Source organism: Lycorma delicatula, chromosome 3 (assembly GCF_047948215.1).
Source record: "Lycorma delicatula isolate Av1 chromosome 3, ASM4794821v1, whole genome shotgun sequence".
In the NCBI taxonomy this organism is placed as follows: domain Eukaryota; kingdom Metazoa; phylum Arthropoda; class Insecta; order Hemiptera; family Fulgoridae; genus Lycorma; species Lycorma delicatula.
Window position 1 is genome coordinate 159,609,954 of NC_134457.1, and position 24,437 is coordinate 159,634,390.

Consider the following 24,437-nt stretch of genomic DNA (forward strand, 5'->3'; position numbering starts at 1 on the left):
ATGGAGATTTGACAAACTACATTACAGCTTCTCCTACAATCTATACATTGATATCGAAAATAAGTCGTTTAAAATTAATCGTATCTTAGAAAACTGTGAATTTATGCTTTATCTTGCTACAGCGCTTAATTAGTTCAACAGTTTCTTGGATGGCACGTTTAATTTTCAAATAATTTTTTAGAAGACATTACACTGTTGTAACTTTATTGAATAAAAGGAATAACGTTTTAATTCTTTAAAAGAGTAGAAATGGAATTTGAAGATGAAATGAAATCTAAAAATAGAGCAACACGTTTTCCCTTGCATCATTTCTTGGGTTTTTATATTTCTGCAATTTTGATTGCGGATAGCTAAAAAAACTGGCGTAGGCATAGAAAAATGAAGTTCACCGTATTTTCCCATTAATTTTATATTAAGAATCATATCTGTATCATATATATGGCTTTAAAATCCTAACACTGGACTTAGATAGAGGAAAGTTTCAAAACACTTATAAAAATTCGAGTTATAAAAGCTGTAATTAAAAATATTCATTCGATCTTAATAAATATTTTAGAAAACTAATGAATAATATTTTTTTATAATTATCATTTCTAGCAATAATGGACATTTTTTATTTATTTTTCATATAAGTTCAATACTTCCCTTACCTTTTTAACATCCGGTTCCGCCGTTAGGCATTTTTCAGAGGATGAGATGAATGATTTCTAGCGTGTGTGAAAATGCCATGCCTGACCGGGATTCGAACCCGGGACCCCCGGATGAAAGGCCGAGACGCTACCGCTCGCGCCACCGAGGCCGGCACTTCCCTTACCTTGGGTTTAATTAAAGCTCAGTTTTGTTTAATAATCGATTATGTGACTTTTAGCGAGAGATTTCTTAATAATATATTTCATAAATCAAATACGCTTATATTTATGACTATACCGTTATTGTTTTAGTAATGATTTTATTTTTGGTACATCTACATGTTATCTTAGGTAATTAAATATGTTAAACATAAACTACCATAAACTGATTTATAAATCATGTATTATGCAGTATGTATAATTCATATTCGACAATAAAAAATGTAATTATCCATTCAAAGACGATAAGCTCTGAACAAAAATCGTTTACTGTAATATTTCATGATGCAATAACAAAAAAAAAATATCTGTGACAAATTTTTATAATAATGCGGATTATGTTTAAAAGAACAAGCATACGCTACAGTCGTTACTGTATGATTGTGTGTGGCCTGTTTATAATCTTGTCAAGGCTAGCCACGAGTGAAATACATACCATATTGTATCGATCCGATCTCCTTTTCATCACGTGATGGAGTTATATTAACTGTAAACAAACTTACATCAATTTTTTTTTAATGTAATTAACTAAATTCCGAAATAACAACAATAACTAAATTATAGATTTGATTTTAAAAATATTTTTCTTTTGTAAAAGATAAACAACTGAGAATCTTCGGAAAAAGTAATTAATTGATATTACCGGAATTATTTATTATTCAAGGTAATGTAAAAAAGTTAACGATTTAATTACGCGTAGAACGTACGCCTAACACGAAAAATTTCAAAAAATTCAGTTACCGAAAAACCTCCCATCACTAATTTACGTCAACACATCGTTTGATAAATAATTATTATTACGTTATCATTAAATTATTTTAAATTATTATTGAAAACTGTAGTATTACAGATTATAATTAATTTACAGATTGCAATTATTATTTCCATTGCTACAATTTTCAATAAACATATAAATTAATCTTCACAAGGATCAAAATTATTTAGTAATTATTTTGCATACGCTAATAGACTCCAATTTCTCCTACGTAAATGAAAAACAATTAATATAAGAAAATTACTGTTTACGAAGGGATACGAGAAGTATACAATAACTGTCCCTTTGACCTTAAGTTGGAACCGGTAAAAATACAGTACTTTATAAATCGTATTTTACACATAATACATACACGCACGCGTGTGTATGTTTTTTTTAATGAATAATTCACCATATAAGCTCGAAGCTTGTGCACGGAAATACGAAATTAACATTTTGGAACGTATGAAAAATGCTAAGCCTGGCCGGGATTCGAACCCAGGGCCTCCGGTTGAAAGGCCGAGACGCTACCACTCCGCATGGATGTTTCACACACAAACACACAAAGATGTAATTATAAACAGCTCAAGAATACATTCACCAACCTCAAACAGGTAATTTCATTAAAAATTAAGAAACATTCGGTTAAAACCGAAACCACAACCTCGATTATACAATTACAGCATATAATCTTTCTAATTCATCTGGAAATATAAAATCATCCAGATTTTTATTGAAAATTTAAAAACATTTACATTTTTTTTTTCAATTTAAGAGGCAAAGAATTAAAAAACTTTGGATCAAGAAACAAAAACGATTTCTAAAGCAGGGTACAGTTTGCTCTAGAAAGCTTTTAAATTTTACTTTTCCTTTATCTTTTTTGATAACTCTCTGAATCCAGATCCATTACCACGTTTCCACTAATTGTAAAGAACAGAGCAAGAATTTTAAAAATAAACCAAAAAGCAAAATAATTAGTAATTTAAAAAAAAGAAAGTTGATGAGTTCTCTCATTAACACCAGAGATGAAACGAAGCAGAAGATATAATTTTCTGTTGCTTTTTTCAGTACAATTTTGAAATGTTTAAGTTTACAGGGTTTCAATTTAAACATTTTAAAATTAATATATTCGCATTAATTTCCAAATTATTGATCTATTAAATAACTCTCAATATAATTTTAATTATTTCCACGTTTTAAATGTTTATAGTTTAAATTATTAAACTATTTTAAATAGTTTTAAATGTTTTATATGACTCATGTGATTTACCCGAATCGTTTGCTACAATTTTTTTTCTAAAATTAGTGATGGGTTCTTCCATCTATGCCAGAAGATGATATTATTTTTATTAACTAAAAAATGTAACTATTAACTCTAATCAAAAAAGAACAATAAAAATTAATCGGTCTCACACAATATTATCATTAAACTACAACAGTATCATTAAGTAGTTTATCTCATGCACTTGCATTGCTTTTTATAACGAACTTAATAGAAAATGAAATCGATCAACAACTTGAAATGAAATTCAACGAAAGTGTTTTAGTGTACGACTGTTTAACCGAATGCAAGACGCAGGTTTACTAGACAGGCTAAACAGATACAGTCTTTGTAAAGGTTTTATACTTTATACACGCGCGCACACACACACACAAGTTGTAATTATAAACAGCTCAAGAATACATTCACCAACCTCAAACAGGTAATTTCATTTAAAATGAAGAAACATTCGGGTTAAAATCACAATCTCGACTAATACATTTGCAGTATACAATCTACTATAGTTCCACTTTTAAACGTTTAGTTTTTTTTTCAAAGAATTCATATGATACGGTTTTTTGTATTCATAACCGAACATACACGAGCCCATTGAAATCTAGGTAAGATTCCTTTTATCCACGGCGTCAATGTTGCTCTACGCCCGAAAACTTGATAACGCCGCGTTCTGGAAACCGTCAGGACATTTTGAAAATTGTCGCCAGGTTTGGTTAAGAACCCCAGTGATGTCAATCCCAGACATTCTCTCACTCGTGACCGATCCGCAATGCATTATCTACTTCGCCGGTCTTTCTACACACATATTATATTTTTCGATTATTTTTTTCTTTTCTATTCCGGACTCAATGGATTAATTAAACGAATGTAAAATCATAGCAAGCAACCAAATAAACAACCTTAATGATACCGAATGATTACAAATGAAGACAATGAAACGAAGTCGGTAATCCAGCTGTATTTTTAGGAAATTTCATAAGAAAGCTACCTATTGTAATGGGTACCATGATTTGACTTCGGGAAAATTTCGACATATCTTCGCGTTTCACAGTCCTCAGACCCCAAAACCACAGTCAGCTCAAGTTTATATATATATATATATATATATACACACACATATATTTCACTTTCTTGCGGACACTTTTTGATATGACCAACCCTTACGGCAAGGAATGACCAAAATATTACTGGAATTGTAACCAAATGGGGCTTGTCGTATGCTAAACATATGAAACTTTTTTTCACATGCAACCACTGTCGTATTGAGTAAATTTGAAGTTCTCTTAACTTTAAAGTGGAAATCTTTTTTATCCCCTACTTAGCACCGGTGAAATCTATCTCCGCCTTTCAACGTGCCAAAAAGGACTTTTTTTAATTGGCGACAGAAAACGCCTTATTTGCATAAATGGTATGGTATGTTTTGCATACAGTGTGATGTACTTACTTACTTTGCATGTACGCAGGCGTCTGGCGCTTTCTAGAACACGAATTTTCCTTTTTTTCAGACCGTAGCGATTAATTTTATTAGTGTTTTTATATAAAGGACATAAATTAAATATGGTTCTCAGTGTATTTATAAAACGCAACATTTTCATGTCGTCGGATGAATGACGACACAAACGCCGTTTGTAAAAGGAGTCTTAAGACTACATTAAATTTTTTATAAATATAATAATAATTTTTATACATTTCAGAGGTAAGTTATTCCAAATTTTTAACTTATTTTTTGAAAACTTTTTGAATACTATCAAACACCGATTAACTTTTACGGTATGTTTTGATATTACAATGTAAATAATCAAGTGTATAGACGATGGAGTAATCTACCGATTCAGACGGGCGTTTCTTTTATCTTTCTCTGTACCTCTCTCACACGCTCTCCCTTTCTCGCCCTCTCTCTCATTCAGCTTTCTTTCTTTCTCAAGTTGCATGAATCGACAGAACTCAAGCCCCTTTCAAACAACCTCCCTCCCGATGTTTCAATCTAAATTTCCCGATAGACGTCTCCTCTAATTTTTGACGGAGAACCCGAATCAGGTCTTAAAACCCGTTGGGCGAATATACTCGAAATTACTCGGCATGGCATCAACTGTATCATAAAGATCAATTTTGCTAATTATAAAATAAATTAATAAATCATTAACAAGTTAATTTCCAAACATAAAATAAAAAGTCCTTTGTTAAAGTATACTGTTAATAATTATTAGGAATTAATTCAAACAAATGCTAATACGTTATCATTATTATTATTATTATCATCGCTTTGTCTATACATAAAGTTTTTACTGTACTGTACGTGCTAGTAATGTGGATATGCAGTAATCATTACCTTATGTTTTGTAATGTATTTTTAATATACGGAAAATTTACTGTAGATTGTATGCCTAGAGGATCAAACGGGGGTTTAATTCCAAGAACGGATACTCAGACACGTTCTTGATCACCGGGTTGGTCTACTGGTAAACTCGTTATCACAAATCAGCTGATTTCGAAGGCAAGATTTCTAAGGTTCAGATCCTAAAAAAGGTCGTTACTTTTATACCGATTTGAATACTAGATCGTAGATACCGGTGTTCTTTGGTGGTTGGGTTTCAATTAACCACACATCTCAGAAATGGTCGACCTGAGACTGTACAAGACTTCACTTCATTTACATCCATACATATTATTCTCAATCATCCTTTGAAGTAATACCTTACGGTGGTTCCGGAAGCTAAATAAAAAAAAGAAAAAACCACTAGCGTTTTTAGCAATTTAGTCGATCTGTACTAATTGTGTTTGAATTTTATGCCCACATAATTCTAAATGCCGATCCATGCTAGACCGACGAACACAAACTTAGCTAACAATAATACCGATCGAACATACATAAGTCTAGTCAAATAAAGTCATAAGCAATTATTTTCTGATCTTAAATCAGAAGCCGATTACTTGACTGAATTAGAAGATTTTACGCTAGCAGTTCGAAAGGCTTTTTGAAAGTATCTAGTTTAAAAATACTGCCGTGCTCTTCTCGCGTAAACACACCATTATTAATCGCATGGAGAATTCCTCGTTATGGTAATAGTTGTATTTCTGTGAGCATAATGTAACGTTCTTAGGGATATTGTCAGACTGTAAATTTAGCGCATGACCAAACCGATCACGTTTTCCACAAAATAAAAACCTTATTATTTCTCACTTCGAAACGTTCTAATCAATTGCATAAATCTTGGTTTTATGCCTGTTTATAAAAGATTTCAGGAAACTAAAGTTGCTTGTCATATTTATTTGGTCCCGGTAAATGTGTTCCATGTAGACTAATTTTTAATAAATTAAAAGACTTTGATTTTCCATGGATTTATATTTACAAATTCATTAATTTTGTTTAAAAAAATCGCGATTCACAGCATAACAATTTGGCCTACCAAAAACAGCCTTATTACGCTTCAGTTTCTGTATTTAATAAACTATCTTTAAAACTGAATTTATTTTTACAGAAACAAAGTTATTTCATAGTCGAGTATTTAAATAATACAAATTAGACTAACCTTAATTTTTGGCATACTCGTTTAACGAGTATTAAAATATTTATCAAATTGTCATTAAAATTTGTATTGTATTGTTTACAAATTTATTTATTTATTATTTCCGCAAAGTTTTGAGGAGATTAAAAATTAATTGGTAAGATTATTACTTTTATATATCAGTATGAACTATAATCACTTTTTTATTTATAACTTTGTACTTCACAATACTTTCACATAATCCAAGTTTTTCCACAGTCTTTCTTGGTCATTCCAAGCAAATATTAAAGTAGTTTTTTTTTTATATTCATGGAAGGGTAAACTTACCACTTGTGATGTGGTCTGTCAGATGTATAATTATGTTTTGATCTGAATAAAATATTTATTTATTTATAATAAGTTTTGGGGTTACTGTAGAGTCAAAGTATCCCTTGGAAAATAGGAGTACTGTAAATATTTTAAGCAACAGATCCAAACAGGATTTATGAATACACGAGACAACAGATTTTGCACGTGGAACAAAACAGGTAATTTATTTTTTATACTAAATCAGAATATTTATTCCGAAGTTGTCTACCGTGTGAAGTTATCGGCTGAATTCGAGTTTTCATTTTCAGGTAATCAGCTTAAACACTTTACTGCAGATGGGTTTATTAAGGGGTTGATGTTTGATCTGAGTATTATATATTGATAATTGATATTTAGTTTTAGAATTCATACAAAAAAAAACTTGAAGACATTGTTACTGCACAATTAAAATAAGTTTTCTTCTCTACCAGTTGCTCAACCTGAATGAATAAAAGAAATATATGAAAGTATATTGGCCTTTCATCCGGAGGTCCCAGATTTGAATCCTGGTAAGGCATGTAATTTTTCATACCCAACAAAATTCATTTCCATATTCCCACATACAAGCTTTTCAAAGCTTCTGTAGTGAATTAATTCATCAACTCAAAAAAAATATGTCACTTATTTTGAAAGTAATAAATATGATGAACAACACATTTATGGTGAATCTATTATGATCTGAAAGGGCTTTTTCTCGATCTACAAATTTGCTTTGAAAAAATATATTAATTCTTATATACATGGGAGAGTTGTGCTACTAATCGACATTGCTTAGTTAAATACTGGTCGAAAAGAGATAATTTCACACCAGAACAGAAAAATATTAAGAATATTTCATTTGTTGACCCTCACCGAATTATTTTACCCCATTTACATATGGAACCTAGAAAAGGCATTCGATAACGTAGACTGGAATAAAATGTTCAGCATTTTAAAAAAATTAGGGTTCAAATACAGAGATAGAAGAACAATTGCTAACATGTACAGGAACTAAACAGCAACAGTAGCAATTGAAGAACATAAGAAAGAAGCCATAATAAGAAAGGGAGTCCGACAAGGATGTTCTCTATCTCCGTTACTTTTTAATCTTTACATGGAACTAGCAGTTAATGATGTTAAAGAACAATTTAGATTCGGAGTAACAGTACAAGGTGAAAAGATAAAGATGCTACGATTTGCTGATGATATAGTAATTCTAGCCGAGAATAAAAAGGATTTAGAAGAAACAATGAACGGCATAGATGAAGTCTTACGCAAGAACTATCGCATGAAAATAAACAAGAACAAAACAAAAGTAATGAAATGTAGTAGAAATAACAAAGATGGACCACTGAATGTGAAAATAGGAGGAGAAAAGATTATGGAGGTAGAAGAATTTTGTTATTTGGGAAGTAGAATTACTAAAGATGGACGAAGCAGGAGCGATATAAAATGCCGAATAGCACAAGCTAAACGAGCCTTCAGTAAGAAATATAAGTTGTTTACATCAAAAATTAATTTAAATGTCAGGAAAAGATTTTTGAAAGTGTATGTTTGGAGTGTCGCTTTATATGGAAGTGAAACTTGGACAATCGGAGTATCTGAGAAGAAAAGGTTAGAAGCTTTTGAAATGTGGTGCTATAGGAGAATGTTAAAAATCAGATGGGTGGATAAAGTGACAAATGAGGAGGTATTGCGGCAAATAGATGAAGAAAGAAGCATTTGGAAAAATATAGTTAAAAGAAGAGACAGACTTATAGGCCACATACTAAGGCATCCTGGAATAGTCGCTTTAATTTTGGAAGGACAGGTAGAAGGGAAAAATTGTGTAGGCAGGCCACGTTTGGAATATGTAAAACAAATTGTTAGGGATGTAGGATGTAGAGGGTATACTGAAATGAAACGACTAGCACTAGATAGGGAATCTTGGAGAGCTGCATCAAACCAGTCAAATGACTGAAGACAAAAAAAAAAAAAAACATATGGAACTATTAATAAAAATTTTGTGAAAGCATTAGATAAAGATGGGGAAAAGCTGTAAATATTTAACACAGATTTTTTTCCTTGATTAATTGATTTTAAATTGAATGAGGAAATATTCCTCGGGACTGATATAAAAAAATTAATACGCGACCGTATATATGTGATAGCAAATTGAATCCTAAGGAACAAACAGATTGAAAATCATTTGAAGATATTCAGGTTTTTTGAAAACAAAAAAGCTGAAAATTGTAATCTGGTAATAGAGAAACTCTTAGGGAACTGCAAAATTAGGCTGCAGAATGTCATTGAAAACTAATTTTTTACATTCTCATCTAATTCTCTTCAAATTTGGGCATTGTGAGCAACAAACAAGGAAAAAGTTTCCAACAAGATATATTGCAAATAAAACTGTATAACGCTTAAAAAGTGATATGTAACACTTATTACATAATATATACATTACATTACTTTATAACATTTTCTATTTTTATTTTGATTATTCCCATTGTGCAAAATTGCAATCTGTTCAACTAGTCAACAATAAACAACCCCCCCCCTCCCCCAAGGCCTTATGAGATGAGGATGTTACATATGGTATGTAAATGAGATGTAGTCTTGTACAGACTTAAGACTGACCATTCCTGAGACTTGTGGTTGATTGAACCCCAACTACGAAAGTAACCAATATCCACTGTCTAGTATTCAAATCCATATAAAAATAACTAACTTTTACTAGATTTGAACGTCATTAACCTTCAACTTCAAAAATCAGCTGTTAAACGAGTGATTTGTGATCAGTTTACCAGCCCGTAAGTCCAGCCTGGTAGACTGATCTTATAACATTGAGATCATAATTTAAACTTATGTAATATTGAATCACAATTTAAAATTTCCAGTTTTTTTAAGCGTCATGCCTAAAAATATGATTTTATAGAAAAGTTGACAATTTTAGAAGTCAACATAAAAAATTAAATTTCAATTCACCTAATTGTGTTTCAGTCCCAAAATATTTCCTTTTAATTTGTAGACCAGTGTTATTTATGAAGTGGTGCGAAATAAGGGAATAAATAGATTATGTTATACAATTAACGTAAGCCTAACACAAAGTTCCATAGTGGATTACAAAAAAAAAATAATTAGAAAAAATAAATCTTGACAGAAAACAGAAATTAAAATTTTATGATATAGATATGTATTAACTAGTGTTGGTTCTATTTTTTAATTTGGAAAACACTTATTCAGTATATGATCAAAAAGTAAATTAAAAGTATATTAGGTTTGAAATGTGTCTATTTAGTATATTAATAAGCAGTGTTTGCGTTTCAGTGCAAGTATTTCATAATGTTTGAAGTACCTTGTGATACTGTTATATTTTTGTTTGTTGAATTAATATTGCTTTAATGTTGGTTATTTACGATTTGGTCAGTAAGATGGTTGGAAAAAATTAAATTTACATTATTATAGAGTGATATTAATCATAATACCAGTGTAAATTTATTAAACAGTGAAATAGTTCAAATATACTGTACAATTTAGATCCCAGAAAAGATACTGAGGATGCCATACTTCATGTGATAAGGTGGTAACCTCCAGTTGGGAGGAATATGTCCTGGAAATTTTCCTGAACATTTCTGGGGCATTTAATAACTTATGGTGGCCTCTTCTATATACAAATTACTGAAGAGAGATTGTACTATGAGTTAGTTGCAGGTTACAAAGTTACTTCAGTCATTGGGATGTGCTGCTTCCCAAGGACAGCCGTGAAGTGAGGAAGACACTGTCCAAGGACTGTCTCCAGGGCAGTGTGTTGGGTCCCTTATTGTGGATGGTGGAGTTTGATTCACTTCTACAGCTGAGGTTGCCCAGTGAGTGTCGCATCATGGCTTATGCTGACAATAGGCTCCTGCTGGTCGAAGGAGGTTTGCAGTAGGGGGTTGAATTCCAAGCCACTCAAGCATGCAGGATACTCAAGCTATCGGGTTATTAACATAAGATGATGTTTGGCTCAGAGAAGACCACGATGATGCTCCTCAAAGGCTGTTTGGCTGTTAGGCAGCGAGTCCGCATATTGATGTCAGGCCAACGTATTAGATATGTTTGGGTTCAAAAGTACATCGTGATGTTTCCTGATGGGAAACTGCAGTTTAAGCTTCAATACGTTGTGGGGAAGGCCTGTAATGCCTTTTTCGGAATTCAACACGTAGTCAATCCTGATTGGGGTCTTAATTTTAAAACTATAAGTATCTTGTATAAGGGCATCTGCGAGGCAATTATGCTATATGCAGCACCTGTTTGGGAGGATAATTTAAATTTAAAAGCTACCAGGATATTTTGTACGGGCTCAATGACTTATATTGCTAATGGTATTGCTAATGGTGGTTACCATACAATTTCACAGGAGGTGATCTTGGTGATTGCAGGGGTGAAACCGATAGACTTGATTGCATCTGAGATGCAACAGCGTTATGTTGCTAAAAAGCCTGGTGAATTGACCAGAGAAAATAAAGGAGATAGAACAGCATGGTGTTGCTTTGTGGCAGGCCAGATGGGATGAAACAGAGTTTGGGTGTAATATGCATGATGTTTTCCCTAATGTTACTGATGTGGGATTCCTCTTGGATACACTCGAACAAGTACGTGATGCAGTTTCTTTCAGGGCATGTGCTTTTTGGGACAGAGTACAGAACTTTGGCCTGGTGGACTCTGATAACTGTCAATGCAGATTATTGGATGATGCTTATCATGTGATATATGAATGTGCTAGGTATGGCTTAATGCATATGGAGAACATTTGTCGGCTTGATATTATCAGGTCAACCTTTATCTCTGTGTTAATTGGAAAAGCCGAGCTGAATGGATGGTCGTAGAAAGTTTTATTGCATATTTGGCGAAAGAAAGGATCACTGAAGGGGTGTGATGTTCAACTTAAGACTTTCCTTCTTTGTGCTTATGTTTGGTTTTATTGTTATTTTGTTTTATGGTTTGCTAAACTGTTGCTGTTTTTTCTGTTTGGTTACAGATTTGTTTGTTTTTCTTTAGTTATGTTTTATGTTACTGTTATGTTACATTATTTATTGTTATTGTTATGTTTTGTTAGTGTTTTTGTGTTGAGTATTATGATTCGTTGTGTGTTGAACTCATTTTTACCTTTCAGGTAGGTAGAGTTCTGTTCCTTCATTATTAGAAAGTCATTCAGTCTTGTTTGAGACTTGGCTAGATGTGTTTTGTTTAGAATTAGTTATTAGTACACCGATGGGAATACCACAAGCAACATACCCATCAGTGGCATCCTGGCTGAGGCTGGACTGAAAGATGTCATTGCTGAATTACTGAAAATGACCTCTGGTAAAGCCCATAAGGGCTAGGTATGGAAGAGGTGATGTGAGTGTGAGAAGGTATCTTCCCCTATGAGGTCAGGATGTACAATTTAGAATATTCTAAAACATGAAACAAAATTCAATATTTGTATAATGAATTTTATAAAACAAACAAAATCTAAATCAACAAAAATTATAACAACTTCCATACAATGGTGTGACCACAGACCATCTGTCAGATAGGTAGAAATTATACAACACAACAAAACTAACACAGTCCATAAAATAATAGTCTTTAAATATATAACCAGTAATAAACTAGGTACATTCAAGTACCTTCACTAGTGTAAACAAATATACACTAATACAAGTGAAAAACATGCGTTGTAAACAGATGCTCACTTAAGAGAAAATTTTGAAAGTTACATGAAAATTTTTCCATCAGAAAAATGAATTTCATGATTTTAAATTATTAACAAAAAATATTGGAGTTAAATAAATAAATAAAATATATTAATTGTCAATATACAAGGGAGTGAAAAAGATTCCCCCAAAGAATGAAAGAGATAGAAAATAATTTAAAATAAACAAAATAGTCCAACTGCTTTAAAGAATTTGAAAAGTTTTAAAAAATGTTGGCCTCATTATCACATTAAACAATGCCAAGCCTTTGTGCTAGTTTAAACCTACAATGCAGCGCCTCAAAATCTACCATTCAAGTAGAACGTGACTTTTAGTTATGCCAGTTATCCAACTAATGTTCCAGACTACAAATTTCAGATGATATAAGGAACGTATATATTAACCTAATGTGCCCCAAACACAGATAACAAATGACAAAATTTTCTGTTTCCAGTTGACATTTTTTAGTGAAGGGGCCATTTCATTTGTACTATAAAATCCAGACCATCTTTTTTTTATGTGTTCAATTTATAATAGTTTGTAAAATGTTTTGTTCTCAACAAATATCCATTTATTTTTTTTAAATTTAATTGCTACTATTTCTGAATGTTTATATGACGTACTATTTTTACTGAATAATTGATTTATATAAAAACAGAAAATATTTTGTAATAGTAATTATTGGGGTTAGAGATAATTTTAATAATAAGAAATATTGTATCTAATAAATTTCTTTTTGAGGTTAAGATATAAAATATAAAAATCACAAATGATTTTTTTTTACAATTTTTTTCTAAGTTGACAAGTTTTTGGATTTTTTTAGAAGAATGCTAATTGTGTGAAATGTTTTTCAGTTCAATTAATGGAACTTTCTCAGAACTACTTGGCATTAGTAAGCTCATGACCAAAATATACATTTGGGCTGACACACAATATACTTGTTCAGCTGTAAGCTAATATAATATCTATTAAAAACAAAGGAAAATATGTTTTCATATTTTGGTAGGAAGTAATTATCACTATTCAATTACTTAAGTACAAGTATGAAAACTTAATACTCCTACTAATGTTAAATTAACTATATTTAAAATTTAGACATACAATATAGATTAGATTTTGGGATATACAAATTCTACACATACTTACAGCATTTTAAAATTTATTATTTTCCTGCAATTTATTAAAATGAACAAAAATCACTTTAAAAAATTGTTTAATATAATTTAAAAAATACACTAAAAGATTTCCTTAATAATAAAAGATACCTTAATAATGGCACATGTTTAAAACTATTCATATAAAATTTGTAAGTTTCATTGTAATAGGGAAGTTTCAGTGCCTTCTAATAGGGAATTTAGCTTAACACTTTAGATCATTTGGATACTTCCAAATCCCACAGAAATCTGGTGAAGGGTTGCAGTTTCCTTAATTATGTTATGCAGGTTGGTCAAGCTATTATTTCTACTCATATTTTGAAATTACTGATGTACTGGCCTGAAAACGTTTTACATTTTTATATTAATATGTCATTTACACTTAATTTCAGAAACAATCTCATTATTTTTAAGTTTTGTTTCATTATCTGTGTTAAGAAAGACTACTTCTTCTTTGTTAAGTATGCATATTTTTTTTTATTTGGCTTTTTCTGGGTGAAAGACACTTTGGCATTACCACCCGAAGACAAAGTATGTTTCAAAAACAAAGTTTTAAAAATTCACAATTGAAAATTAAATAAAAACTCCCGGAAAACAAAACATGAAATATAAATACAAAACCTAATAGAATAATAAAAATTAAAACAAATAAAAACTTAAAGTAGAAATTTAAAAACAAACTAAAATATTAAAAACAAAGACAAAACAAAAAACGTAAAATGTTAAAATAAAAAACCTACAACTATCATAAAAAATCTAAAAACACTATTAAAAAGTATGTAAAATATTAGCATTCTGGAGAAACAAGAACACCTGATCCAAAACTTCTTTATTATTGCCCAGGATTTGATGAAAATTCCTGGGCAATTTAAATTTACGATGCAAGGCCACATAACGTATGCATTCCACAAGAATGTGGTGCACAGTTAAGTGGCAGCTGCATCCCATGCAACTGCAATGTAATTTTGTGCAACGGCCAAAGTATTTTATGGACTGCTGTTAAATATGCAAACAAGGAAAACTACGACTTATGAGCATGAACTAGGGTATTTGTATTTCATGTAAATATATTCAAAACATAAGAGTGAAGTATAAAAATTTAGATAATAAAAAGCATTAAGGTCACACTGACTTTGTATATTAATCACAACAATATTTTGTAAATTGTTAGATTTATTATATATCTTCATCCCATAATTAATAGTGTATATTTTTTAATTTGTAAACATCTTATTGTAAATGTGAAAGTTTGTCTGTTTATTTACAACAGCATCACGTGAGAACCAACCAACAGACTGCTTTAAAATTTTCAGAATAAATTTGCATTATCCCTGGAAAGGTTTTAAGCTATAGTTTGAGGCCTAGCTCACTTGAAGATTAAGATATAAAAGATATTCATTAAAGAAAAAAAAATTAATCCATTTACTTCATTATATTTCTATCATTGTGGCTACAGAAATAATGAAGTAAAATGACTCATTTTTTTTCTTCAGTGAATATTTTTTCTTTAATGAATATCTGCAAAATATTTAATATTCTCACAATCATGAGGATAACGAATGCTCATGGTGTGTGCCCTGAATGTTCAGGGGGATGGAGCCAACTAGTTAGTGAGTGCTGATCAGCTAGTATTTTTAAAAAATTTATACATCTTTCTTTTTTTTTTAATCATAAACAATGAAATAATGTGAGTCAAAATTATACAATGTTATTCAATTCAAACATTTTATTTATACAATACAATTTGCTATTTTGTAAAAATAATTGAAAGCACTTTTAGCATTTAAAACTAATAAAAATAAAATTTGATAATATTATTATACTATTTCTGAGAAATTTGATAATAAAAGAAAAAGTTTCTAAAATCACCTAAGCATTAATTTTTAGAAAAACATTATTTTTTCGTTGATGGATATTATTAGAAATGCACAAAGAATGCAATGTACATTATAAATAAACATAATAATGTTTGTAAATTTATAAATGATACTAAATATGCTTATTGCTCCCATTATTCGTTAAATAGAAACTTCTAGGCAACAGCTTATAGCGTGCACCACATGTGTACTTAAAATGTTTTTCATGTGGATATATGGGACAGAAAGTTAAGAAGGCTGTTTTCAGTTTGCTTTTAAATATCTAGAGAAAACCCAATTTGTTTAAGCATTTATTTAAGGTGATTAGCAATCAAATTATTGATCATTAACAATATTGGGAAATTACTGATCAAAATCATAAATCAGTAATAATAAGCAGAATCATAGATCAGTAATAAGGCACTTCTATTCTGAATTAAAATATTTCAATTTCTGTATGGATTGTGGCAGAATGAATGCCTCTGCGAGAAGATAATTTCTTTTTCACTTTTCCCTTTCTCTCTTATTCTTCACCTTCCTTTCAAGTGATATTTTGAAGTTTGGATAGACACTACCCGCCCACCAGACTGGTCTAGTGGTTAACTCATCATCGCAAATCAGCTGATTTCAAAGTCAAGAGTTCTAAGGTTCAAATCCTAGTAAAGGCAGTTATAATTTTATACGAATTTGAATACTAGATATATCATGGATACTGGTGTTGTTTGGTGGTTGGGTTTCAATTAACCACACTTCTCAGGAGTGGTTGACCTGAGATCGTACAAAATTACACTTCATTCACATTCATACATATCATCCTCATTCATCCTTTGAAGTAATATCGTATGGTGGTTCCGAAGGCTAAACAGAAAGAGAGAGAGAGAGAGAGAGAGAGACACACACACTTGCTGAAACCATGCTGCAGATATAGTCACGACAAAATTTCTGAATACTAGGTATTTGTATGGTTTGGTGTAGGTAGCTCTGTGTATGAACCTGTCTGATGGCTGTTCAAAATTTCAACTTCTATCTGATGACTATAAAAAAAAATCAGAACTCCTATTACATTCCATATTACACATCTGATAAAGATAAGTGTACTGACATCATATGTTACATGCTAACTCCATAGATTTTTTAAGTAAGTACCACATTCCCCTTATTCTGTATTAGTTTCATTTAGAAACTCAAAATAAAGATTACATTGTTTGGAATGAAATTCAAGATTTTGAGCAGTCTGAATGATCATGTGAGGTAATGTAATAAAGAACAATTATTTTTAATGAAGTAACATCTGCCACTTGATGAAAAGAGTTGTTGGCGATGGATAACACTGCACCGAGTAAGGAGTGATTTGATTGGTCTTCAGCTAATTTTGTTCTTTGTGTTTTTTTAATATTATTAACTTAGACATTGTTTATTTTCTTTTTATAATTCAATATTTTAATTCAAGTTACTTGTATACTGTATAACTAATAGTAAATGTCAACATAAACGATGTAATTTCAGTGGCGGCTCGCATATAGGCATTGTGGATTGTAGCAACCCCTTTTTCCACTTAATATTATCGATATCATTTAATATAATGAGTCCTGTTTTCTTTAATTCTTTCTTTATACTTGTACAATTTATATAATCCTTTAGATTAATGTCAGTAGCCATCCCCCAGTTTATGAAAAAGATGCAAAAATCTTTGAATGGAACTGTGCGCTTCACAGTTCCAGCAGTGTGATGTTTGAGTGTTGTGCACATGCATACACAGGAAGATGCAAGCAAGGCTGCAAGGGAGAGAGAGCACTGTTGCTACTGCAATGCCAACTCTGGCGTGCTGGTGGAAGGTAGTTTTTTTACTCTGCGTGTGTATGGAACGTTCTTTGTTCGTTCCCTTTTCTAGTTTAGTCGGTGGAAGGAATATGAAAGTGGTTTAGTTGTGTTTTCAGTAGTGATCAGAAGATAGTGGAAAGCAAGGGCCAAATCTGTCCAAATACATGCTGGAAGGGCAAGAGAAGGTAATTAGTAAAAACGAATTATATATTTGTTTCTGTGTACATAGCAATTTAAATTAAGTACCATTGGACTATAATGTTTTTAAGTGGACATTTTATTAAGTTATTATCTAATAATATTAAAAAATATTATCTATTTTATTATTTATTCGGTTAAACTGAATATGGTTTTTAAGCACAATGTGCTTAAAAGTTTTAAAACACCGCCTGATTTCTTATGTTGTATTTGCACGCTTTGAACCATAAGATTCTATTATCTTAAAGAGTAAGATCTTACTAGATATTATGCTTTGTCTTTGTATAGCAACAGGATTAGTGTGGGCATTTTATCTCAATCAAGATAATAAGGCATATGAGGCATTATATGATAACATTCATCAAAATTGGTACATGTCAGCAAGGCTTTTTAAGTTAATAAATAATATCGTAAACCCTACGATGTAATGCTGTAAGGTGAAATAATTTCTAATATTTCTAAATTGAATTAAAATATGTCATTAAATTTCTTTAATACTAATTTTTATAAGTTTAGGTTGTTACAAGTAAAATTTCCATGTATTTTTTTTTTTTTTTCTTTGAAATACATATTAAGGGTATGGTGAAATAAGGTGCAAACCCACACTTTTATGAAAATGGAGTTTTTAACTTTACTTAAAATCTTCTTATTTTATACTATGATGCAAAATAAAAGCTACATTAATGCCACTGCTCAAAATTATCAGATAATTGTAGGTTTTTCTTCTACTCAATACATGTTTTCTTTGTTTGGAGCAACAAGATGCTAACTTACATCAAGATGGCTGCTAACAATACCAATCTGAATGCTCTTAGAAAAAATAGTTTATGTTTAAATGATATTAATCATATTTTAGCCAATGATAACACTGACTTAAATCCAAATTATATATCTGCATAATCATCTAATGAAGAAAATTGATCAGAGGTAAGTAAAATTGTTTAATTTGAATTAATATTAGGTTTCTATGTGTTATAATCCTTCTTTCATAAAACTTAAATTTTTCTGTTGGTTAGTTACTTTAATGTCAAGTAGCATTAACCTAGTTTGTTATTTTATCTCATTTATTATTATTTATTTATTTACTTACCGTTTTTTTATTTTATTTATGAATTTTGATTAAAATGAATAATAAAATTTTGAAATGATCAATATTTTATTTCACAATTTATATCTAATCGCTTAGTAATAAGTTTAATTGTTGTTCCAGACCGAAGCAAACATTTCATGACCTGTGGACATAACTCTGACTAAATCTGGTCTAAGCAGAAAAAGAAAAATTAATGCTAATTTACGGCAAAAAGTTAAAAAAAAAGGTGTAAAAATAAAGGGCAGAAGAAAAAATATCTACGAAGAAAAACTGTTCCTAGAAGAGAAGTTGGAAAGCCATGTTCTTGCCGTCTTAAATGCTGGAATAAGGTGTGTAATGAAACTTGAGCATGTTTTTAATTCATTTTGAGATTTGGGAGATTATGTAGCACAAAATACATACCTATTACACTGTATGAAAATAGAGGCTAAGAAATGTTGTTATAAACGGTTGAATGATAAAGAAATGATTTTACTTTTTCATACTTTACAAAAATTAATAGTATTGAAACAAAAATTTGTAAAGTAATGTTTTTAGTAGTACGTGGGCTACAGAACTCATGTAAAAGAATTCAGCTTGTTCAAATGCAAAATAAAGATGGAAATATTGTTGATAAACCTGTTGCTAGGGGCAAACACCAAAACTGCCCCCATGAATACACAAAAGAAATTAAACATTCAGCTAAGTTCATAGATTCCATTCCAAAATATATGAGTCATTACAATAGAAGCCAAAATCCTAATAAACAGCATCTAGACTGTGATCTTGCTATAAATCCATTATTTTTAGAAAAAAACATATTCCTTGATGTAATTTACATAAAGTTAAACCACTAGATGAGGATAGGTTTCTTAAAATGTTCTGTGAAGAATATTTACTGCATTGGGTTTAAAATATCTAAATCGGATACCTGTTCATTTTGTGATTTGCTTGAAATTAAAATTGTTGATGCGAAATTGAAAGGTTGTACAGATCAGGTCACTGAACTAGAAACAACTAAGTTCATTCACTTGAGCAAAGCAGAAGCTGCACATGAAAACTTGAAGTTTTTGACAGAGTTAGCTAAGTCTCTGCCAGAAAAGTATCATGTATCTTGTAAAAGATACATGAAAAGTGTAATAGTATCATGTAAAAGTATCACTGTAGATTTGCAGCAAGCTCTTCCAACACCAAAACTTTCAACTGGTTCAGCATTTTATAAAAGGAAGTGGACTTATAACTGTGGATACATGATTGTGGTAAAGATGTGGGACATATGTTTATTTGGTCGGAAATTACCAGATGAATCATGTGAACTAGAGGTTCATGTTAGCCAAAATATTTAACACTAAATGCAATTAAAGTAGATGAACTTTATTTAATAAGAGTCAAAATGCAAAACAAGAACTGGAATTTAATTTTAATTTATATGTTCCTTGTTCAATTAGGCATTTGTAAATCTCTTTTTCATCATTTTCTGGTAATGGGGTGTACCTAAATTCTCTGTGATCAAGACTTTGGCTGCATTTTATTGGACTGGTGAAAGCATTATGCACAAGTATATAGTCTTGATAAATTGGATATACTGAATTTTATGGTGAAATAAAAAGAGAAATTAAAAGTTACAAAAATGGAACTAAACAACTTCAAAGATTTCAATGTGCTCATATCAAACATCTTGAAGAAAAATAAAACACATAAAGCACCATTAAGGTTTTCTGATGCAGCTGTATTCAAAATCTCAGCAAGTGATCCATTTAATTTAGAGGTTTGTTTTAGTTACAACCATATCCTACCTGTGTAAAATCTTTCAGTATTAAAAAAAGGGTTGACCAGCATTACTGACAGCAATAAGTGAGTTACCTGATATGTACTCCAAGCCACTAAAAAAAAATTGACAGAAAAAATGCTGATATTTTTCTCTTTTAAACTGGATTCCTCCAGTATATCAGGATTTTGTAAGAATACTAAATGTTCGGAAAATGACAAAGACAGTCAGCTGCAAATTACTGAAGGACTCAATTCTGATAGTAATAATGAATAAACAATATAATGTATTAAAAACTTTTTATGTTAATTTCAATGAAGTTGTATGTAATATTTTTTCTTGTTTATGGTTAGTCAGTATTATCATTAAATTACTTTAAAAATGAACCATGTTTTTACTTTCAACCTATCATAATATGCCAAATACTGGGGTAAATAGATGCTAGCCCACACGGTAAATTATATGACAGTTAATTTAGGCTTTATGTAGACTAATGAATAATTTTTTCTATAAATTTTGCCCATAACATAAAAAGTGAAACCTCTAGAAATGCTATGGTATAAAGAAAATTGTATGAAATATTCTGATTAATATTAATATTCTGATAAATATTAATATTCTGATTAGTACATTTTTTACAACTTAAAATTGATTTTTCTCATAATCAGTTGAGTGTGGGTTAGCACCTTATTTCCTTAGGTCCTTCAGATATTAAAACATTTATTGGTAAATTTACTACTTATCTAATACATAGATGAAAAATATACTTTTTCTAATATTTCCCAAAATACATAAACTTCATTAAAGTTTTTTTTTACTTATATAGAGAAAATAGAGAACATAAATCGCACCATAAAATGTAAAAAAAAAATTTCATTAAAAAGTATATTGGTAGTGAATGTTAAATAGTATGTTAAGAAAAAACTCAAAAAATAATGTGTATCAATAACAAAAAGGGTGAATTTAGTCAATGTGAATAAGCTACAAGATGAACAAAAAAGTACTGTATGATTACAAGTATGGAGTATGTTTATGGAGTTAAACAAGGTGTAGATTATGGCAGCATAACTGAATTACAAGAGAATTTGTAAGTAAGGTAAGGGAAAACAAATGCAATGGTTCATAATGTACTGAAGAATAAGATATTAATGCGAGGCAGGTGAAGCAAAATTTTGAAAAATTAAAATCTATCTGGCTTTATCTTATGATGTTACCCTCTCCAAGGTGAAGGGAGAGAATAAATTAAGGAACATAACCTTATCTAAGCCTTTGTTATTAACAAAGGAGAAGGTATCAATTACCCAGAGAAATTTATAGAAAAAAAAATTAAGAATAATAGTTGGGTTTAGCCACCTATTTCTCAGTTTGTAGGAACACTTACCAGAGTTAAAAGCATTCTGTAATAAGTTACATGGAAACAGAACAATAGGAGAATAATCTACTCTTTACAACTAGCTCCATTGAGAGGACTGTTCATGTGTGGTAAAGATTTTTTTTATAAAGAAAAAATTTTCAATAATGATATATAATTGCTTTGAACTTCCTCAGGGGATTAGAATAATGGAAATAGGATAGTGGAATAATGGCCATTCCAGAGTCTCTGCAGAAATCATATTTTAATAATATTTTTACAGAGTACCTTATCTTGCAGCACAATTCCACTACATAACTTTAAGTTACGCAATCAGTTGGGTAGTTTAAGCTTCATCACCAGCATGACAAAACTCATAACTACAATTGGAGTAATGAGAAAATCAACAAATTATACAATGTAAAATAAAATTGCCTGGGGAGACTGTAACGTTTGCATCCAAAATTATTTTGAAACTTCTTTTATATTTTTTATCATAAACAACAAAAGAGCTTATTCAAGTCTGAACAAAATAATGATAACCAGTAAGTATTCACTGTCAAGCCTTTTAAAAAGTTTTACTCAAACATTTGCACAAAAAAAAAAGTAGCCAAAAATCACCCAAATAAATGTTGTAAGAATAGGTCCAAAAAAAATTGGGTCATAAAGAGGTCCACATGGAACACAAAATCTTAAAATTTGAATAAATAGTATTCCCTAACTGATATCAAAGAATTAAATGTAAAATTTGATATAGTTCATGTGTAATAAATACTTGTATTTTGCTTCTGTCAGTATATACAGATCACATCAGGATTGAATAGGTGTGTTATCTATGGATAAATAGTTACCTCCTCAGCACTGGTATGGAAAACCATAGGAAATCTATGATCAGAGTGACATCACAATAATAATATAAAAAAAAAAAAAAAATTAAAAATTAAATTTACATCTGTATAATAAATAACTGATAATAATATAATACACACAACAAAAACAAAACTAATGTAATACAGATGAAAGTGATATGGCCTCCCACCTGAGTGGAAGATTAAAAAGTATGACAAATTAACTCAATAATTCAAAAATTATTATAGATATTTCATTTATGACTGCAAGATTCTGTAAGAATAAACATCAGCAAAAACACATACCAGGCCATAAAAATACTGGTTCAAGAAATCATTTCTAAAGATTAAATGAAATGATGCAGATAAAGCTGCCCTCTGTGGCACAACTACTCTCAGAGTTATGGGTAGACTTTGTTCGCCATTTGAAAATTATTGAGCTATTTAATGATTTCAGGAAAAAGAAGTTGCACTAGTTTTGTTGAAATTGTTATAAATTTTTTAATGACATCAATTAAGATCCCAAATAGATTTATCTTACCTAAGTCTGAAACGATAAATAGCAATCATTGAAAAGCTCTCAATTAGGGTTTATTACTGCAGATAACAAGAAGTGCAAAATCTAAATGTTTTGGATTTTGGGCTTTTTGAACATTCTTGGTCAAGTTGATTGCAATCAAAAGGGGAGGTGAGCAACTAGATGTTACATCCTAAATCCAACATTCCAACATTCTATGACTAATGGTTTTTCAGTTGTGCGAGATACATTCTTATGTATATACATAAGAAATCACGTTGAAACTAGTCAAATGGATTCAGGGATGGTCAAAATGGATATTTCCATTGAAATCTGAAAACCAAAATTTTTTGCAATCACAATACTTCCTTTACTTCATACAGGGAAATAAAAAGTAACAAATAGGTTAATCGTCTAATACTTAACATTATTTAATATTTATTTTGAAGAATTTCATCAAATATTTTCTAAAAGAGAATAAAGAATTCATTGCAGAAGGAAAAAAATAAATTTAATGTTAGCCGAAGGTATGAAGCAATGGTAATCAACAGAAGATTTAAAATAAGAAATTATAGTAGAATGTGATATGAAAAAGTGTTACGAGAAAAAGTAATGATGATAAGTAATAAAGATGAAATAGACTTGAAGGAGTATCTTATGAACTGTTACAATTGGAATGTAATTATGTATAGGTGAAATATAGATATAAGCAAAAAGGTGGAAAGATTTGAAATGTGGGCAAGAAAGAGACTGGTAAAATTTAAGTGAACACACAAAATAAAAATGATATAGAAATAACAAGGTGACAAGAATATAAACTTAATCAGAACAGTCCAGAGTAATGAAGCTAACTGTCAGGCATATCGTGAGTGAGAAGGCTTGTTTAAAACAATGCTGGAAGGCTCGGTAGAAGATGCAAAGAAGAGATGACTGCAAAAGTATGAATTATGTAGATGATCTAAAAGGAAATGAGAAGCTAAAAAGTTAAGTGCAAGTAGAAAAGAATATTGACAGTATGATGTAAGGGACCAATTTTAATGATGATAATGAGGCTACAATTGGTCTCAGGCTGTCCATTTTAAATGAATGGTATTTTTTGAATATTGACACAAGTGAATTTAACTTCAATTATCAATCAGTAATAACGCCATTTATGAAACTGAAATTAGCTTTATCTATCAAAATTGGTGATGTTAATTCTAAAATGTTCTTGGTGCAAGTAATATTAAAATTACTATATTCTAGTGATTTTTTATTTTTGGAGTGGTTTTACAGCCTTTGTTATGACATTAGCAGTTTAGTGGTTTAAACAGAAATAAAATAAAAAAAGTAAATAAAACCATGCTAATTAGAATCTGTATAAAAATTAAAAATAATACTTTTTGAATTTTTGTTTTTATATTTTAACTTTTAGAAGTTTGCACCAAATTAAGAGGTAGTAT

At 30.4% G+C, this 24,437-nt stretch overlaps 1 protein-coding gene across 2 annotated transcripts in view; it reads right to left on the reverse strand.

The window, feature by feature from the left end:
* Window positions 1-24,437, reverse strand: part of Orct (Organic cation transporter) — a 143,496-nt gene that overhangs the window by 116,034 nt on the left and 3,025 nt on the right. Inside the window, exon 1 of one of the 2 annotated variants that reach the window (XM_075360883.1) lies at window positions 22,406-22,423. The exons of the other annotated variant lie outside the window; for it this stretch is intronic. The gene's annotated coding sequence lies outside the window, so the exon portion shown is untranslated. Of the gene's footprint in view, window positions 1-22,405; window positions 22,424-24,437 lie in introns of those variants that run through there. 2 annotated transcript variants of the gene reach the window in all.